Source organism: Notamacropus eugenii, chromosome 3, assembly GCF_028372415.1.
Source record: "Notamacropus eugenii isolate mMacEug1 chromosome 3, mMacEug1.pri_v2, whole genome shotgun sequence".
Lineage (NCBI taxonomy): Eukaryota > Metazoa > Chordata > Mammalia > Diprotodontia > Macropodidae > Notamacropus > Notamacropus eugenii.
This window is the reverse complement of record NC_092874.1, coordinates 222,863,461-222,884,779: the sequence shown is the minus strand read 5'-3', so window position 1 is coordinate 222,884,779 and position 21,319 is coordinate 222,863,461. Positions and strand designations below refer to the sequence as shown.

The following is a 21,319-nucleotide window of genomic DNA, read 5'->3' as shown; positions in this document are numbered from 1 at the left end:
AACTTTAAAATATGTGAATACTTGTGTGTATTATATATGTGTATGTGTAAGTATATATGTATGTGTGTTATACATGCACACACACACTACCAAAGCAGCTAAAATCACAAGTATATATTTACAAAGTTACAGACAGGATGGTTTTTATTTTCATTATTAATCTCTTTTTCACAATGATTTTAACAAGTATTTTTAAATTGAGCACAGTTCTCGACTCTTATTAGACACTCAAAAACATTTTTTGATTGAGTGATTTCTAACAATAGGGTATTTGTCCCTCTTTCACATGCTGAGTCATTCTTCTGCAAGTTGCTATTTTAAAAAGATAACACATATAACAGAAACTAATTTTTTATTGAACATTCACTGAGACATTTTTACTCTATGTGAAAAAAGATGCATACAAGTTTGCTGAAGAGAAATGATACTAATGATAAGCAGTTGGAAGGATAGTCCATACAGCTACTTGTACAGATCTTAAATGGGCAAGGAATATGGCAATGACTGAGATCAGAACTGAGTAAGACAAAGTAGGAAACAGTTTGGGATCTAGGTAGCTAGCATTTGCTGCACTTTGAATGGTTCTAAGTTTCTCTCTGAAACAAATGTAGAGAATAACAGAAAAACTTCCCAAAAGCTACAGATTCTAGGACAACAAACTAGCCTGAAGGATACCTTAAAACTCTTCCCCTCCACTCATGTACCTTGTTATCATTGCATTCTTTTCAATGTACTCTTTCACTTGGTGAAGACAGGAAGACACTAACTACGACTTAGGTAGACCCTTAATGGCTAGTTAACCCCTCTTACTCTTCCAATTTATTGCTTCCAAATAAATCTACAGCTCATGCCAAGTCATTGCCTATCAAGTTAAGTTCAAACTCCTCTGTCTGGAAATTAAGGCCTCCAATGAACTGTTCCCAAAGTTTCTCTAAAAATACTCTGCTTCAGCTAAACAAGGCACTTTGTTTTTCTCAAACTCCAGTTTTCCTACTTCCAAGATTCTGCCTCATGCACAACTTTTCTCTTAGAACTTTTCCCATTATTATCTCCATGCAATTTTAGGTTGACATACCTTTCAAGCCTGGGACTCCTATCTTCAGGACATTTGTACCTAAATACCTCCCTTGAAGGCTAAGGATCATGCCACATTGAAGAAAGATATGATTCCAAACTTCAGAGAATTTACAGTCTAGGAGACTGTAATAGGTGACTATATATGGTTAGTATATTTTAATACATACATACATAAGTATATATGTACACACACAATGTGCATATATATGTATAAATAGATGTGTGTGCCTATCTATGTATACATACATACACACATGCATTTCTTTCTTTTGGAGGGGGAGGCAATTAGGATTAAGTGACTTGCCCAGGGTCATACAGTTAATAGGTTGTGTCTAAGGTCAAATTTGAACTCAGGTCCTTCTGACTCCATTCCCTATCCACTGCTATGATTTAAAGAAAGACCCTATATGGCTTAGTAACCCCTTTGCTTCATTACTCTTCCAATTTATTACTTCTAAATGAACCTACAGCTCATGTCAAGTCATTTCCTTGCTCAACAACAACTCTAGCCTCTAGTATTCCCTCTTCCAGTCTACTGATCATGAAGGGTGAGGTTTTCTTTTGGACTTCCTGTGCAAGTATAGAGGGACACCTTATTGCTCCTCACTCCCCCACCCCCAAACCTATGGCAGGCTGCTAAACAGGGCTGCTAAAACATGTGCTTATCTAGGTGATTCAGAGTACAGAACTCAAGGACTTGATGGTCTCTTCTGCTTTATGTTTCTTTCCCTGAGCACAGGGATAAAGAGAAATATTTAGGTGGCAAAGTGGGTAAGAGCACTGGACTTGGTTTCTTGAGTTCAAATCCTGCCTTGGGACACTTAGAACCTTTTTCATCTTGGTTAAGCTACTTAACAGTATTTACCTCATACAGGGTTGTGGTGAGAGTTAAATAATAATAGGTAGTGTTTTTGTAAATCTTAAACCTCTACATAAATGCTAACTATAATTATTGTTGTTATTATTACCAATGATAATGATGATAAACAATGATCCTGATATGGGATGTTTCTAGCTTGGGAGGCAACCTTGTGAGTTGAACAGGTACGGAGTTCTTTAGATCCCTTACTTGGTGTGGGTTATACCATTTTCTCATACCACTCCTATAAAGACTGACAGGAGGAAGAGCTCAAGCCCTGATGGAGATTGCCAGTAGACAAAGATTTGGAGGGAGTTGTATGGACCATGAAGGGACACAGTAAAGGGGAACATTTTAAATATCATTCTCTCAGGAAAATATAGTAAGAAGTCTTTGATTATTATATCATTTTAAAATCTTTGTCAATGCACATTGAGTCTTTTCTGTTTTGGGGATTTTTTTTGCAGGGAGAAAATAAATAGCTGAATACCTATCTACAATGCAAGTTATGTACCTTTCAACTACCTGTTAGATAGACCCTAGAAATGTAGCAAATCTAAGCTTTAGATAATTTTCCTCAGAGCTCCAGGGAGGTGTGAAAAAGAGTCTAACTTCTATTTTGGGATGGCAATCTTTCTCTTTCTCTTACCCCACCCCCCACCCCTACAATGGTAAACCCAATATATATAATCTCAAGGGTAGGAGGTCCAAGTGGAAGAGGGTAAATGCCTACCCCCTCCTAGGGTCTAGTGATTCTGTTGTTACACTGGCTATAAATTAAGACAGGGCAGAGCCAAGATGGCAGTGTAGAAAGATGCATATACTCTAGCCCTTCCCCCTACAGTCCACAAAATACCTGGAAAAAATGACTCTCAACAAATTCTAGAGCAGGAGATGCCACAGAACAACAGAGTAAAAGAAGTTTCCAGCCAAAGGTAACCTGGAAGGCCAACAGGAAAGGTCTATCTCATGGGATGCTAAGTGGAGCAGAGCCCAGCCCTGGCTGTGCAGCTCTGGGAGGAACAGAACCTGAACAGACCTCCAGGGCAGAATTCCCAGCAGGGAGGGTCCCAGATCCCTTAACCCACAAACGACAAACAAAGCTCTAAAGGTCAGTGTGGGAGGCCTCTTCCAGCTGTTGAGAGAGGAACAGGGTCCCTGCAGCACTGGCCCCAGGAGGCAGGCAGACATGGAAGCAGCCTGGGTCCATTGTCCAGGCAGCTCAGTTTAAAGCCCCTGGGGGAATTGAGCAGCTGATCTGAATCTCAGCCTTGAGCACAATACTGGGGGGAGGAGGAGCACTAGGACCCTCCTCTTGACAAAGGATTCAGAAGTCAAGTAACTGGCTGGGAAAATGCCCAAAAAAGGGAAAAAAAATAAGACCATAGAAGGTTACTTTCTTGGTGAACAGGTTATCTCCTTCCATCCTTTCGGATGACAAAGAACAAGGAATACTGTCACAGGAAGTCAAGGTTTCTGCCTTCAGTACCTCCAAAATGAATAAGAAATGGGTTCAGGCCACAGAAAAGCTTGAAAAGCGAGTCAGCAGCTTGCTAAAGGAGAACCAAAAAAATGCTGAGGAAAATAATACCTTTAAAAATAGTCTAACTCAATTGGAAAAGGAGGTCCAAAAAGCCAATGAGGAGAAGGAGGCTTTAAAAAGCAGAATTAGACAAAATGAAAAGAAGGTTCAAAAGCTCACTGAGCAAAATAGTTCTTTAAAAGAGACAGTGGAGTTCAGGGAAGCTAATGACTATGAGATAAACCAAGAAGTTACAAAACAAAACTAAAAGATTGAAAAAATAGAAGATAATGTGAAACATCTCACTGGAAAAACAATTGACCTGGAAAACAGATCCAGGAGAGACAATTTAAAAATTATGGGATGACCTGAAAGCCATGATAAAAAAAGAGCCTAGACATTATCTTTCATGAAACTAACAAGAAAAATTGCCCTGATATTCTAGAACCAGAGGGCAAAATAAATATTGAAAGAATCCACCAATCACCTTCTGAAAGAGACCTGAAAAGAGAAACTCCTAGGAATATTGTGGCTAAATTTCAGAGTTCCCAGGTCAAGGAGAAAATATTGCAAGCAGCTAAAAAGAAACAATTCAAGTATTGTGGAAATACAATCAGGATAAAACAGGATCTGGCAGTTTGTACTATTATACTATTATATTATATTATATATTATATTATATTCTACTATTCTATTAAGGGATCAAAGGGCTTAAAATAGGATATTCCAGAAGTCAAAGGAATTGGGATTAAAACCAAGAATCACCTGCCCAGTAAAATTAAGTATAATACTTCAAGGGAATAAATGGTCATTCAATGATATAGAGGACTTTCAAGCATTTATGATGAAATGACCAGAACCTAATAGAAAATCTGACTTTAAAACACAAGAATCAAGAGAAGCATGAAAAGGTAAACAAGAAAGAGAAATCATAAAGAACTTTCTAAAGCTGAACTGTTTACATTCCTACACGGAAAGATAATATTTATAACTCTTGAGACTTTTCTCGGTACTTGGATAGGTGGAAGGATTATACACACACACACACACACACACACACACACACACACACACACACACATATAGACAGACAGTACAGGTTGAGTTGAATCAGAAGAGATGATATCCATAAAAAAACAAAATTAAGGGGTGAGAGAGGAAAATATTGAGAGGAGAAAGGGAGAAATGGAATGGGGTAGGCTATAACTCATAAAAGAGAGAAGAAAAATGTTGTTCAATGGAGGAGAAAAGGAAGAAGGTGGGAGGGGAAAAAGTTAAGCTTACTCTCTTCACATATAGCTTAAGGAGGGAATAACATGCTCACTCAATTTGGAATGAAAACCTATCTTACACTACAGGAAAGCAGGGGAGAAGGAGACAAGTAGGGTGAGGGGGATGACAGAAGGAAGGGCAAATGCGAGAAGGGAGTAACTAGAAGTGAACACTTTTGGGAAGGGATAAGGTCAAATGAGAGAATAGAAAAAAAGGGGGGATAGGGTAGGATGGAGGGCAATATAGCTAGTCTTACACAACATGACTATTATGGAAATCTTTTGCAAAATGACACATATATATAGCCAGTATTGAATTGCTTGCCTTCTCAGTGGGGATGGGGAAGTAGGGAGCGAGGAAGAGAAGTTGGAATTCAAAGTATTAGAAATGAATGTTGAGAATTATTATTGCATATGATTGGGAAATAAGAAATACAGGTAATAGAGTACAGAAATTTATCTTGCCCTACAAGAAAAGAGAAAAGATGGGGGATAAGGGAAGGGTGGAGTGTGATAGAAGGGAGGGACATGAGGGAAGGGGTAATCAGAATGCAAGGTATTATGGGGTGAGGCAAGGGGAGAGACGGGGAGAAAAATTGGAACTCAAAATTTTGTGGAAATGAATGTCGAAATCTAAAAATAAATAAATTTGAAAATAAATAAATAAATTAGGGCAGCAACCAATAACCATTAAGTATATATTCTGCAGCCTCTCTTGATTGCTCCTCCTCGATGTCACCAAATAAGATGAAATATTTCACTTTCTCTAAACAAAGAGAAAATAGATGGATTTTGGTTGGTAAATTTTAGCCTTCAAGTTACAGAAAATACATCTCTGCTACAAGGAAATAAATGTTTTTATGGACAAGGGATTCTTTCTCTTCCACCCTCTCTGGTGTTACTGGAAAAGAAAGAAGCTGACTTATTTGTAAAAAGATCTCTTGCCTGAAGCACCAAACTTTTTTGATGAAGTCTCCCCTTACAGTGGTGAAACAACAGATTTAAAACCAAAGGATTGAAACTCAATGTTTTGTTGAAATCTGTTTTGGCTTCATTTGAAGAGTACATATTATGCTTTAACAATCATATATAATTGTACATAAGTGCTAGAGCAGTCACCTAAACATTAAGAGGGACAAAATAAGGTCCTTGCCACAGAGATGCTCCTATTTGTAAAAATAAGATATAAGTACATGAAAGAATGAGATTTCAATGTAAGACAACATATTAACAGCCCCAAAAGAGTCAAAGTTCAATGAAGGGTAAGGTCAAGAAGAGTCAATGCAACTAAGTTGAGAGACAAGATCTGGACTGATGAATGTGATCCAAGGCTGAAAGTGGGGAAAAAAAAGAAATGTATCATGGAAGTGAGGACTATAACCCAGCATGTCTGTGTGAATTAAAAGTCAATCTCTGCAACAACAGCAAAACTTCATCTCTTTTCTTTGGGAAATGGGGGTAGGAAGAGGGAGAGAAAGGCAGCAAACAGGTTTGAAGATACAAGCCTTTGTGTGGGCTCCAGTGTACAAAGTAACTCTTAAAGAACAGGGTGAAACAGCGAGACTCGTGCAGAGGGTGGATGATACATGAATGAGTCTAGCACTGGTGTGGATCTCTGTATGTTTCATAAGAAGATATACACCTTCACTGCTCCTGCCTCTGTCTGAGATATTTCAGCAAAAATAAGGAAATGGGTCCTTACAGCCATTAAAGTAAAATACTACCTAAAGCATTTATGTATGTATGTGTGTGTATATATATATGTAAACAGACAGATAGATAGATAGATCTACATATGTATGTATATGTATGTATATCTATATCTATCTATCCACTTATCTATCTAAAAAACCAAGAATTTAGATCAGTGTTTGAACTTAAAGCTGTTACTAACAGACTAAATAAATGGTTCAAGTAAAGTTGTGTAATAATGCTTCAGACAAAATGCCACTGTGATTTTTTTAAAAAGTTTACCACATATCCTAGGACTATTCCAAGAAGGAAACACTTTCTAGCTTGGCACAATAGTTTTCAACATATGTTACTGTTAACATGTAAACACTGCAGGTAAAATCATTCCTAATGCTGGTGCTCATCGTTCATTTTGTGTGTGCTGGAATCCCTTTTCGGCTTGTAATTACTGTCAATTTCATTTAACTAAAGAAGGACAAGTTTCTGAATAGTATTTTTAAAGAAGTGTATAGCATAGATGCAGTGCTAAATGATAGAAAGTATCTCAGTCAAAGGGTCTGAGTTCAAATCTTAGATGCCTTTTAATACCCTGTGGCTTTGGACAAGTCAGTTTGTGCCTCAGTTTTCTAGAGTGTAAAACTGGGGGACTGAATGAAATGATCTCTGAGATTCCTTTCATAGAGAGATCTTAGATTTGAAATCTATTACTCCTCATTTTACCGATAAGCAAACAGATCCAAGAAAGTAAAATAATTTGCCAAAGGTCAATGTTTGCCCAAACATAGGACTTTGCAAGCAAGTTCTGTATACTGAATTTTATATTTGGCATTATGGTAATTTAAGTGTTGTATACCCCTTTTTTTAGAGCAGGGATTATAGGACACTGACATTTACATATCTAGAACAATGATCCAGGAGTAATAAGTGCAACTGGCTATTAAACGTTAAGTCAAGTCTGTTAGACATACATGCCATACAGTTAGTGACTGCTACTAAGACTGTCCCTATAATCACCATCAGGCATTTTGAAATATTTAGGAGACTCATATATTTGCATATATCCACCTACACAATGCAATATATTCTCAAGTTAAAAAACTACTTCCCTGAAGGTTAATAATATGTTAAGTATATTTGATTTCTTCAGAGTAGGAAACCTCATCTGGTCTTGTTGTTATTCCTGACTTCATCATCTCATGGGGCCACTTTTACCACCACAAAGCACATCAAATAACTAAGGTGCAGAATACAAATGCAATGTTTTTATTAGTTACAACAACGAAAGCAGATTTCAGAAACGCTTGCAAACCTGCTCCATTTTTTTGTCCATTTGTTTTCCTTCTGTTTTATTTTCCAATTTGGGAATGATGTGACTTAGCTGGGCCCAAAATCATATTTTTCTGCATTTTCATCACTACCATTTTGCTATTTTATGAGGTAATACTATTGCTAATTTTCCATTACTCTCCACAATATTTTGCAAATGAGTTCTTATATTCTAAACCTTTGCTGTCCTTACTGGGCATATCTTTCTGCTTGGCAAGGAGATGAAGGGTTTTCTGGGTAAGGTATATTCTGTGATTTTTTCCTTGTTATACAGACTGTTTACCAATGTTTAACTTTTTTTAGGAAATGGCAATAATCAGAATCAAAATCTTTTCCTTTATCCATTTTTTCTTTTTCCACATCAATAGCTTTTTATTTTTTAGTAAGTCAGACTAGAGCTGTTATAATTCCACTGTATCTGTTATTTATTAGCCTTTCTTCTAGTTTAGTATGGGTTTTGACTTTTGTTCTAACTAGTTTATAGTTTCATTGCACTGAGTAACTAGTAATCAGTAACTCGTCATTTCCTGTTTGTTAGGACAGAGACAATTACATGATAACTGGTACTTGCCAGTATCTTGTTATTTTCTTCCTAAAGTACTGACAACATGACTTTCATGAAGTCTACAAAAAGCAGTACCCACACAGATGAATTACTCCAATTTCTCTCTTTGGTACAGGGATGGTCATGGCTTCTCCAAAGTCAGACCACCAGGGTGTAACTTCTGTTCTTTTGTCAAGTTGTTAAGGTTTGGAGTATAATCCAAGTGATGAAAATAAGGGGAGAGAGACAGTCAGGAAAGTCTTTTGTACAAAGTGGTATTTAGGCTGTATCTTGAAGGAAGTGAAAGATTCCACGAGGCAGAGGTGAAAAGGGAATGTAGTACAACAGCACAGATATAGGAGACTGAGTAACAGGGAGAAGGACAGTTTGGTTGTACCAAGAGTGTGGAAGGTGAGCAATGCAGACCATGTCTGAAAAAAGAGGTTGGTGTCAGGTTGTGAAAGTCAAAAATTAGAGTGTATATTTGATCCTAAAGCCACTGGAGCTTAATGAGTACTATCACTCATACCTTCATTTAAGGAAAATCAGTTTCATTTTTGAACGATGGTTAGAGTGGAAGTGGGAGAAAAGGCTATTGCAAGAGAGTAGGAGAGAGGTGATGAGGGCTTCAACTAAGGTGGTGGCTGTATAAATAGTGAGAAAGTTGAATGTGAGAGATGTGGAAGTAGAAATAAGATTTGCCAAATGGATATGTATGGTGAGAGGGTGAAATATATTCACTGATAACTGGTAGATCCAAGGAAGGATGGTGAAAAATAGGTTGCAAAACATAGTTTGGGAGTAAAAATTAAACTAGTGGCTTATAAGACACAGATAGTCCTTGCCATCAAGAAGATTATAACCATAGTATAAGTTAGAAACTGAGATCTATGTTAATAGGAAATGATAAAACAAAAAGTTCTGAAAGATTCAAATATGTCATTTCTAGACACAGTGATCAAAAGAGGCATCACAGAGGTGAAACCTGCGGCCAGCTGTCCCACGTGATCTTTTTTTTCATTAGCCAGTGCCTTATTTTGACTGCTTTAACCAACCTCAAAGACTGAGATGATACTAATGCATTTCTACCTATAATAAGACTAAGTAACATTAAGTCAGTATTATAACTATTGCCACTGTTATTTTTATTATTTATTGTCTATCTAGAGTGCTAGCATAATCCTCATGTTGGAAAACTCCTTTCCTGAATAAAAGAAATATTTGTATTAAGTATGGTTTGATGTAATCCTTTTTTTGATTGCACATTAAGAGTTAGTAATTCTGTGTGAAGCAAAACCTCTTGCAACCTCATAAATTTGCTTGTTAAGTGTTTTCCCCCCTTTTCTTCTAAATTCCATAAAAAATTCCCCTCGATGCTCCAACGCTAACACAGCAGCATCTATTGTAAAGATTTCTCTCATTATATTTATTAACATCCAAGCTGAAGAGACCATCCATCCTGAGACACCTGCCACCTTGAAACGTCTATCATCTTTAGGCTAGTGAGAACCAGTACATAATAGTTCTCCTCCACCCCCTCCCTGGCAAACAGGAGTCTTTAATATGTCCCAATGCCAATTTACCCCAACAACCAATGACAAGTTCAGAAAAGACTATCCAAAAGCTAGATATGTATACCTGGACAATCAGGACTCAAATATCTAAAGAGTACAGTCCATACAGATAAAGTATGATATCAGAAGCGAAGCACCTTCTCTATACTGTACAAGCAAAAGGAAGCCTACCTCAAATTGTATCTCTATTGAACAGTGGTTTTTTGATTCTTATGGATACTGGTGCTTACATCAATATGGAGAAAGCTGATGGAGGAACAGAAAATTATATAAGACCAGAGGAGCATGCTCCTCCAACTGGAAGCATTTGTCAAAGTGGCATTGGTAGTATTCTTGTGCTCACTCTTAAGATTTGGTTTATTGTAATTCATCTCCCACACTAATTCCTATCCTTCAATAAACCCAACTGGAATGAATATGTATGGGTTGTGTGCTGAGTATTACTTTCATTTTTTAGTGGTACAAGGGTAATGTTTTATCACGTGAAAAACTATGATAGGATGACAGTTTGGGATATGGGAAGGACAAGGAAAGAGTCTGGGTTATTTTTTAAGGACTCTTACAATAAACAGCTTGCTGCTTGATCTCTGCTCAAATCTCTTCCCAATCCAGTCTGTCCTCCACTCAGCTTCCTAAAGCAAAGATCCAATTATGATGCTTCTCCACTACTCAATAAATCCAATGTCTCCCTGCTACCTCTAGGATCAAATGTAAAATCTTCTGTTTCTCTTTTAAAGTCTGTCATAACTTAGCTCTCTCCTACCTTTCCACACTTCTTAAACCTTACTAACCTCCATTTCATCCTAGTGATACTGGCCTTCTTGATGTTCTTCAAACAAGATACTTCATTTTCAACTCCACAAATTTTCACTGGCTGGGAATGTTCTCCCTCCTCATCTCTGCCTTCTGGATTGCTGGGCTTCCTTCAAGTCTCAGTTAAAATCCTACCTTCTGCAAGAAGCCTTTCCCTTAAAGGTAGTACCTTCCCCTTCAACTGTCTCCAATTAATCCCATATATATCTTGTTTGTACAGAACATGTGGATTCTGTTTTCCCCATTTGATTGTAACATCCTAGAGAGGTGGATCTTTTTGCCTTTCTTTGTTTCCCCAGCCCTTACCATAATACTTGGCACATGATAAGTGCCTAATAAATGTTCACTGATTTAAGGAAATAAGGAACCTAAAATATACCTCTCAGAGCCAGTTTGTAAAGAGGCACTGAAAATGAGAGTTCAAAGAATGGAATTCTTGAGGAGACAAGAGAATGGAGTCAAGGTACAGGTAGCTAGTTTGGCTTTGGCTATCTTGAGATCCACCCTCATTCTTTGAAACTTGAGGAAAGGAGAAAAAAGGCGAAAAAAGAGGGAGATTCTGAGGCATGAAAAATGGAATGGAATGTGGTTTATAAAATAGTCCCAATCTTCTTTCATCTCTCCAGGAATTAGGGAAAGGGGAATAGTAGTGAAGGTTTGAGAAAGTAGGTTTAAAACTACCACTTTGCAAATGTATTATAGATACAGTGAAAACTGAATAAAGAGTTTTGTGTAGCACAGTGGGCTCAACAGTTTGGCGACTCCATTCCATCAGTACTTTGCTTCTGGTAAAGAAGTAGAATCTGGGGAAGATGTATAAGGATGGTGAATGATAAGGTTTATCCATTCAGGAACACTTAAAGTAAAGAAATTCAAAGTTAAGAGAAAAAAATACTCATGTCCTAAATTGTTGATCATATGGTAAAAATTATAAAGGAAGAATGTGAAATCAGAAATAAGTTGACAAAGATAGGAGGATGTGGTCAGAGAGGGACATTTTAGTATTCAAAATCTTGGAGGTGATGTTCTATTTTGTATTACAGTTATCTGTGTATTTGTTTTATTACCTTTAATAAAATGTAAGTTCCTTAAAGGGAGGGATCAGTTCTTACTTAATGCTGTATAATACCTTCTTTGGGATATATTCCTCAACTTGTACTCATAAGATAAGGATTCCAGAGCAATTACTTATTCTTAAGTTCTGGGGTGGGTACCCATTTCTAATGTAAAACTCATTAGCCCTTGGCGGTACAGTTCCCATTAACAGTCAGCCAGTAGACACAATTTGCCATTTAAGTAAATGCCTTCCTAAGAGCTTAGTAAAAATAGTAGGAACAAAATATTCTCTCTGTAAATTGGAACATACTCTCCCACCCATCCACATTGTGTCCATAAGAAGACTGTTAAAAGTGCAATGGCTGTGAGGTACAACTAACAACTTCAGTACTGCAGGGCCTGGACATCTTTGCTCTCTTGGCAGCACAACCTCACAGCTCACTGAGGCGGCACCATCTCTGCTCTGTAGGTTTCAAGATCTGTTACTTTCCATAACCAACTATCTTCACTGCTACAAAGAGTTCAATATCTTGAAACTGCGTTTAGCCCCACATGTCTTCTATCAGTGTCGTATGTAGCTTGTGGTCTTTGCTCTGTACTAAATAAAGTGTTTCCTATGAACTGAGTAGCTGAGGGCAGGGGAGGGAAAGGAACCAGGAACAATTCTCTCTCAAGGGTCTTATTCAACCTCTGGCTCCTAGCTTAGAACTGAGCTCTATCCTTAGAGGTCAGGCCTTTAAAGAAGAAAACAACCATTTATTCAGCACCCTATGTGTCAAGAACTATGCTAAGTGTTTCACAAATGTTATTTTATTTGAACCTCATGAAAACCTTGCAGGGTTAAGAGGTATTTATTATTCCCATTTTACAGTTGAGGAAACTAAAGCAGAAAGAGGTTATGAGACTTGGCCAGGGTCTCAAAGCTAGTAAGTAAATGATGCTGCATTTGAACTCAGGTCTTCCTGACTGGAGACCTTCTCCTTAAATCCCCACTCCTTATGGTGCCCATAAACTTATTTCCTTTAATTTATTCAAAGAAAGGGGCTATAAAGGGAACAATGGGCATGGCTACCTACTTAGAGTTAGTTTAACACTTCATTAACATTCTGTGATTGTATTCAGGACTTCCTAGGTGGTGGTGTGGTCAAATATTAACTCCTCTATAATCTGTCTCACTGTATCTAAACCAGTGTTTTGAACTTAGCAGACATTTAAAACATTTTTCCCCCTTAAATCTTAGACTTGGAACAATTTCCAGTAATGGTTACAGCTAAGTTTACCTAGTTCAGTGGATAATTTAGTATTTCACTCTGGGTCATACAAGTTTAAACAAATCCTGGGCTGGAAAGACAACTTCTTAAAGAAGTTAGATGCCACTCAATACAAATCTTTAAAAGTCTGACTCATATGAAAGCATTTATTCATCTAGTAAAATTATGCTCACAAATCAGCAATTCAACTATATCCATGAACAAAATTATGCTCGGTTTCAAGTAGCAAAAAATTCAATAATATTTAGGTAAGCTTTCCTTTAGATGGGTTATTTAGAAAACTCTGGGACAGAATATGGAATTATCAAAACGCACCTGTTAATAACATAATTTTATACATGTGATATGCTAGATGTTGTATGATATGTTAAACTGAGGATGCCTAGTCAGATGGACAAAACTGAAATAATTAGACAAAGAATCTACAAATACATAAAGCAACATTTAAAAAGCATATTAATTAAGTACATTACTAAAGTACTGCGATTATGAATGTATCCAACCTTTCTGGAGCTCATCAAAAAAAGGGCATAGACATGGAACAATGAGAAAGAACTGCCAAGTTGTAGACTTTACTTGAGGGTGAAATATTTCAGTGCTAGTGTCTGACACTGACCTTGAAATCAACTTGTGAAGAGGAAGAAAAAAAGCCAGGCAAGCAAATAAGAGATGGGAGAAACACAACAGAAGAAAAGAGACCTGTCAAAGTAGTGAGGAACAGTGGGACTCTAGCCACAGAACAGCATCCAAGTTGGAGTTAAGGAGCTGAATTATACCAGCATAAGCTGAGCCTAGCAACTGACTCAGATAAACTCTAAGCAAGTTATTCAAGATGCAGAATTAATGGTGATATTGTAGCTCTCTTGCATTAACTATCCCTTAGGCTTTCTTAGAGTACAGGCCCTCACACTGACCTAGTTATTCCCTTGTTTTATCCATGTTCCCTAATGGAGAACTAGATGGAGGGGGAGATCATCAAGCTGCTTATGACTCTCCTCCACCTGCCTCTAGCAAAATGCCATGGCCACTTTAAAAATAACTCTTTTCTAAGTTTCAAATATTTTCTCAGAATAGGTGTTTCTGGATGGCCATTCAAGTCTGTATCAATTTGGCTACTTGAGTGCTGTTAATGAGACTGGGAAACTGAGAAGTGCCAAAATCTGGGGAGAGAGAATACTTAAAGTACTAGAGTTTTGTCCCCATGCAGACCAAGACTCCCTAAATTACCTCTCCACCTTCACAATGGTAGTCTTATTGTCAGATGGCACCAACTCTACCCCTTTGGCCTCATCTTCCAATTGGTGAGTTCTCCCTAAGCCTTCACTCGAACCTCCACCTAACATGCGCCCTTCAAACCGAGATTAACCCATGACTATTCCTCACTCCCCAGACTGTATTCTACCTTTTTTTCTTTCCACACTGACCCTCCTCAGTTCCCTTTTAGGTGTTATCTTCCCCCACTAGAATGTAAGCTTCTTGAGGGCAAGGACTATATTACATTTGCCTTTTTATTCCCAACTGTGAGCACAGTGTCTTTGCATATGTACTTATTTAATAAATGACCACTAGATTGGATAATACTGTCATTGAACGCAATTCAAATCCCATAAAAGTTGAAAGAGATCTCAGAAGTCATCCAGTACAATCCATAACAGGTCCTACAAAATGTCTGTCAAGTGGCCACCCCACCTTTGCTTACAGTTCTCAAATGAAGAGAAAACTCACTACCTTCTAAGAAAGCCCATTATCCTAGTTCTATATCAGGAAAATTTTCCTTATGCAAGACCTACCCTCAACTTTCACCCCTCGCTCCCAGTTCTCTCATATAAAGCCAAACAGAATACTTTAATCCCTTTTCCATATGAGAGCTAACAAGATGTCTACCTCTCCCCATGGCCCAGTCTTCTGTTCTCTACACTAAATATTTTCATATGGTGTGATTTCAATGCCCTTTACCATCCTCCTGGGGATGTTTTTCTAATGTTCTTGCTCCTCGAATTAAACACGAAGCTCCAGATGTGGTCTGATAAGGACAGAACTCAGTGGAATTTTTTTTGTCCTAGACATTATGCCTCTCTTAATGTCATCAAGAATTTCATTAGTTTTTTTAGATGCCACATTTTACTTGTTGGTGACTTTAATGAACATATTAAACTCACTAAAACTCTCATATCTTTTTATGGTAACAGTTGTCTAGTATGCTTCTTCTACCTTGCAAAGTTGATTCTTTGAAATCAAATGCAGAACTTTACATCTATTTTTAAATTCCATCTTTTTTGATTGTCTAATACTCTAGTCTATCAAAAGCTTCAACACTAACTATACTCCAGAGCATTAGTAATTACCACCCTCAGCTTTATGCTAAATGCAAATGTGATAGCATGCTATCAACAGAAGTCATTGATGAAAATTTCATTCTGCACAGTCAAAAACAGATCCCTGGAATATTCCACTAGAGGTTTTCGTCTAATCTGGCATTAAATGTTAATGAATATTCTTTGGATCCATGGAACTATTCAACTAAATGCATGTAATTTGTCTATTATTTCCCAACATAGTTCTATCTTTTCCACAAGAAAAACAACATGAAACTTTGTCAAATACTTTTCTAATATCTTGGTAATCATAAACATAGCAATGGTAACCACCTATTGGACAGTAAGCTCCATGAAGGCAGGAATTATACCTTATCTAAATTTTGTATCTCTTTCCTTGGAGCTTAACACAGTGTTCTGTATTAAGTAGACACTTAATAAGCGTTTGTTAAATTTTGATTCTCTTATATAACTTGTAGATCCACAGACAAGCCAGAAAGAGCCACTCCCTGAACACTATGGGGCTGAAAGGAGCAATAAGGAGTGACTGTAATCCTGGGCTGAACAAAGAAATGGTTTCTAATCATATATGTAAGGAAGATGCAAATTTTATGGTTAACCCTCCTGACTTCCTCACAGTCCTGAAAGCCTACCACAATCACTACAGCTCTGACAATTTAAAAACATTTTATCTACTATGAGCAAAGCACTGGTGACAAATATAAATGAGAAGTCCTTGGTTTCAAACAGTTTACTCTCTACTACTTATGTATGAATACTACATATACATAGATAAATAAATACAAGATAACTTGAGAAGAGAATAAGCATCAGGTAGTATCAGAAAATACTTTTTTAATGCCCAATCAAATCCTGGTAAATGTTGTCTACAGACTTCGAGGTCACTTCCCTTCAACATGTTTAGTACCTGGCTCACAATTTTTTTCTCCTTCCCAATCCCTTCCTTCAGACTATGGGACTTCAACATAAATACGGACTTTCCCTCAAACACCCTAATTATTCAGTTCTTCCACCTATACACTTCCCAAGATCTCCTCTTCCCCTCCTTAGCCACACAAAAGATGGTCATATACTTATCTTGTCATCACTGACAAATGCACCACCTCCATGTTCAACAATTCTAAAATCCCCTAATCTGATCCTAATCTACAGGCTTTCTACCTTTCCCACTTTCTTTTCTTACCAAACCCTATTCTTTGTCCATACTGTGACTTCCAATCCCTCAGGCTCTCAGTTCTTCCCAGGCCATGACCTCTGCCACTAGCTACTCTCTCCTCTTTTCCCTATCTTGACCCCATGGTGAGTTAACTCTGTGCTCCTGAATCTCCAGTCCTTCATTATGTTGCCGATTGTACCCTGCCAAGCCTCAGCTTTAGATACAAAGCAATCCTTCTACACCTCTCTTATCAACTCACTATCCCACTGTCGTTGGCTCTTCTAAACCTTTTCATCTCTCCTCAAACCTCTGATGGCTCCTCCTCTCTCCACCCTTTCAGCTGAGAACTCTGCCTCCTATTTTACTGAGAAAATTTGAGGCCACTTGCTAGGTGCTCCTTTCTCTCCTCTCTTATTACTCAGATGTTGTCTGGTACTATCTCCTCCTTAATCCCTTTCTCATATGAAAAGATGGCATTACTGCTCACCAAGGCTAACCCCCTACCTACACAAGTGATCCCATTCCACTCAACTCCAAAAGATCCAAAAGTCCCTATCAATCCCACTCATCATTTATTCTTAGTCTTTTCTTGTCTACTGGCTCATTCCCTACTGCCTACAAATATGACCATGACTCCCTCATCCTCAAAAAACCCTTACTTGATTCTTCCATTCTCACTAATCCTTTGTGGCTAACCTCTAGGAGAAGGTTGTCTATAATAGATAACTCTACTTTCTCACTCTCGTTCCCCTGTTAATCCCTTAAAATTCAGACTCTGTGCTCAAAATTCCATTGAAACTACTCTCTCCAAACTTACCAACCATCTATCTTTTAAAGGCCAAATTCAAAGGCCTTTTCTCAATCTTCATTCTACGACCTCTCTGCAGCCGCTGACACTGTCAATCACTATGTTCTACTTAATATTCTCTTCTCATCAGGTTTTCAGGGAACAATTCTCTCATGGTTTTCCTATTGACTTACCAGACTGCTCCCTGTCTCCTTTGCTGGATCCTTATCCAGGTCATACCCTCTAACCACAGGTGTCCCACAGGGCTCTCTGTCCTGGGCTCTCTTCTCTTCTCCTTCTCTACTACTTCACTTGGTGATATTATCAGCTGCCAGGGATTTAATTATCATCTCTATGCTGATTTTCTCAAATCTGCCTATCCAGCCCTAACCTCTGTGCTGACTTCCAACTTCACATCCACAACTCGCTAAAGGTGTCTGAAGACACCTCACACTGGATATTCAGTAGACTTCCAGTCTACTCAATGTCTAAAACTAATCTTATCTTTCCTCCTAAACTCTCCCCATACCCAAACTTCTCTATTATTGCCTAGTACACCTTCATTCTCCCACTCCCTCGATTCACAACCTAGGTGCCATTCTTCACTCTTTCATCCCCTATATCCAATCTGCAGGGAAGACCTGTTGATTTCACCTTTGCAACATCTCTCAAATACGCCCCCTTCTCTCTTTTGTCAATACTGTAGCACAGGATTTCAGCAGCCCACACCTGGATTATTATAACAGCCTGTTGGCAGGTTGGCCTACCTTAACTCTCTCCCCACTCCAATTCAGCCACTAAAATGTAGGTCCAACCATGTCATCCCCAAACTTAAACTCCACTGGCTTTCTGTGATTTCTAGAATCAAATATAAAATCCTCTGTCTAGCATTCAAAGCCTTTTATAACCTAGTCCACAATCTCCCCAGCACCACCTTTCCAGTCTGCTTACACCTTATATCTTCCCCTCCCCACCATGTACTCTCTGATCCAGTGACACTGGTCTCCTTGTTCCATGAACAAGACACTCAGTGCCTTTTCCCTGGCTATCCCCCAGGCCTACAATGCTCTCCCTCCTCATTTCTGCCTCCCAGATTCCTTAAAGTCCCAACTAAAATTTTATTTTTTTTTATAAGAAGCCTTTCACAAGCCCTCTTAATTTTAGTCCCTTTCCTCTGTTAATTATTTCATATTCATTATTTATGTTTCATATTAGTTTGGCTGTTGTCTCCCCTATTAGACAGTGAGCTCCTTGAGAGCAAAGACTGTCATTAACCTAGTGTTTAGCACAGTGCCTGGCATATGGTAGAAATTTACTCAGTGTTTATTGGCTGAGGGATTGGCTGATTATGCAGTAACAGATTTTAATATTAGTACATTGTAACTGTGTAACAAAACAGAAGATAAACCCTTCTAAGCCCCATGCCCTGAAAACTTCAGAAAAAATAACATTTGAGGTTTGTGATACTATTTGAATACAAATTTAAAGAATATCAAATTTTATTCAAAACCAAATGAACTGAATGTCATTTCTAGTGCTTTCAAAGGCGTTCTATGACAAGTGCAAGAAAGGAAAAATGACCTCTTCAATCAGTTCCCCCTTCCTATTTGTACAGAGGTAGACCTTTAACTACCAGGGCAAGTTCATACTTTATCCTGTAAGTTATAAGGACTCACTTACATAAGAATAACACAGTTGGACTTGTGTATAAGAGTATTAATTTCATGGCCTTGTGGAGAATGGATTGGAGAAAACTCTAAGTCTGGAAGCAGGGACACCTTTGTAGGATATTTAAAATTTACCTAATACTTTACATGCATTATTTCATTGGAGCATCACAAGTGAGTGAAATACGTACTAAAACTATTAATATCATTCCCAATTTTTTTAAATTATTTTATTTCTTTTCAGTGTTCTATAATCACTTCCATATACCTTGGATTTTTTTTTCCTCCCTCCCTCTCCTTCCCCTCTACCTTCCCACTTCCTCCTTGAGGCAGCATACAACTTTACATAGGTTCTACGCATACATTCCTATTAAATACATTTTCACCTTAGTCATGTTGAATAGAAGAATTAAAATGAATGGGAGAAATCATAAAACAAAACAAAACATAACACAGAAGAAAATGGTCTGCTTCATTCTGGGATTGAATTCCATAGTTCTTTCTCTGGATATGGAAGATATTTTGCCTCAAGAGACCAATGGGAATTTTTTAAGTCCTTGCATTACAATGAATTACTAAGTGTATCAGAAAAATTCCTCTCTCACTGTGGTTCTTGCTATGCACAAAGTTCTCCTGGTTCTGCTCCTTTCACTCAGCATCTTTCCGGGCCTCTCTAAAGTCTTCCTGTTCATCATTTCTTATAGCACAATAGTATTCCATTACATTCATATACCACAATTTATTCAGCCATTCCCCAAATGAGGGGCATTCCCTTGATTTCCAGTTTTTGACCACCACAAAGAGAGCTGTTATAAATATTTTTGTACATGTAGGGACCTTTTCTCATTTTTATGATCTCTTGGGGATACATTCCTAAAAGTGATATTGCTGAGCACATTTTTGTAGCCCTTTCAGCATAGTTCCAAATTGCTCTCCAGAATGGTTGGATCGGCTCACAGTTTCACCAACAATGAATTGTTCCAACTCTCCCACATCTTCTCCAACATTTATCCTCTTCCTGTTTTGTCATGTTAGCCAATCTGATAGGTGTGGTGTGGTATCTCAGAGTTGTTTTGATTTGCACCTCTCTAATCAAGTGATTCAGAGCATTTTTTCATATGACTATAGATAGCTTTAATTTCTTCCTCTGAAAATGGCCTGGTCATATCCTTTGACCATTTATCAACTGGGGAATGACTTCTATTCTTGTACATTTAACTCAGTTCTCTATATATTTTAGAAATGAGGCCTTTATCACAGACACTAGTTGCAAAAATTCTTTCTCAGTTTTCTGCTTCCCTCCTAATCTTGGTCACATTAGGTTTGGTTGTGCAAAAACTTTTCAATTTAATGTAATCAAAATTATCCATTTTGTACTTCATAATGGTTTCTATCTCTTGATCAAACATTTTTCCATTCTCCATAAATCTGATAAGTACACTATTCCTTGTTCCACTAATTTGTTTATAGTATCAACCTTTATACCTAGATCATGTACCCATTTGGACTTTATTCTTGTGTATGGTGTCAGGCATTGGTCTACGACCAGTTTCCGCCACACTGTTACCCAGTTTTCCCACCAATTTTTGTCAAACAGTGAGCTCTTATCCCAGAAACTGGGGTCTCTGGGTTTATCAAAGAGTAGATTGCTATATTCACTGACTACTGTGTCTCAAGTACCTAACTTATTCCACTGGTCTACCCCTCTGTTTCTTAGCCAGTACCAAGTGGTTTTGATAATTGTTGCTTTATGATACAATTTGAGATCTGATAGAGGTAGGCCACCTTCCCTAGCATTTCTTTTCATTAGTTCCCTTGAGATTCTGGACCTTTTGTTCTTCTAGACAAATTTTGATATTATTTTTTCTACCTCTACAAAATAATTATCTGATAGTCCGATTGGTATGGCACTGAATAAGTAAATTAACTTAGGTAGAATTGTCATTTTTATTATCTTGGCTCAGCCTACCCACGAGCAACTGATGTTTTTCCACTTACTTAGATCTGACTTTGTGTGAAAAGTGTTTTGTAATTGTGTTCATATAGTCCCCGGGTTTGTTTTGGCAAGTAAACTCCCAAATATTTTACAATGTCTACCCTAGCTTTAAATGGGATTTCTCTTTCTATCTCTTGCTGTTGGGCTTTGTTAGTAATATACAGAAATGCAGAAGATTTGTGTGGGTTTATTTTTTAACCTGCAACTTTGCCAAAGTTGTTTATTATTTCAAGTAGTTTTTTTACTTGATTCTCTGGGATTCTCTAAGTATTTCATCATATCATCTGCAAAGAGTGATAACTTAGTTTCTTCTTTGCCTATTCTAATTCCTTCAATTTCTTTTTTCTTCTCTTATTGCTACAGCTAACATTT

At 37.7% G+C, this 21,319-nt stretch overlaps 1 protein-coding gene across 2 annotated transcripts in view; it reads right to left on the bottom strand.

Annotated features, from left to right (window-relative positions):
* The window catches only part of DIP2B (disco interacting protein 2 homolog B), a 206,385-nt gene that overhangs the window by 114,795 nt on the left and 70,271 nt on the right, over positions 1-21,319 (bottom strand). The gene's annotated exons all lie outside the window — the stretch shown is intronic.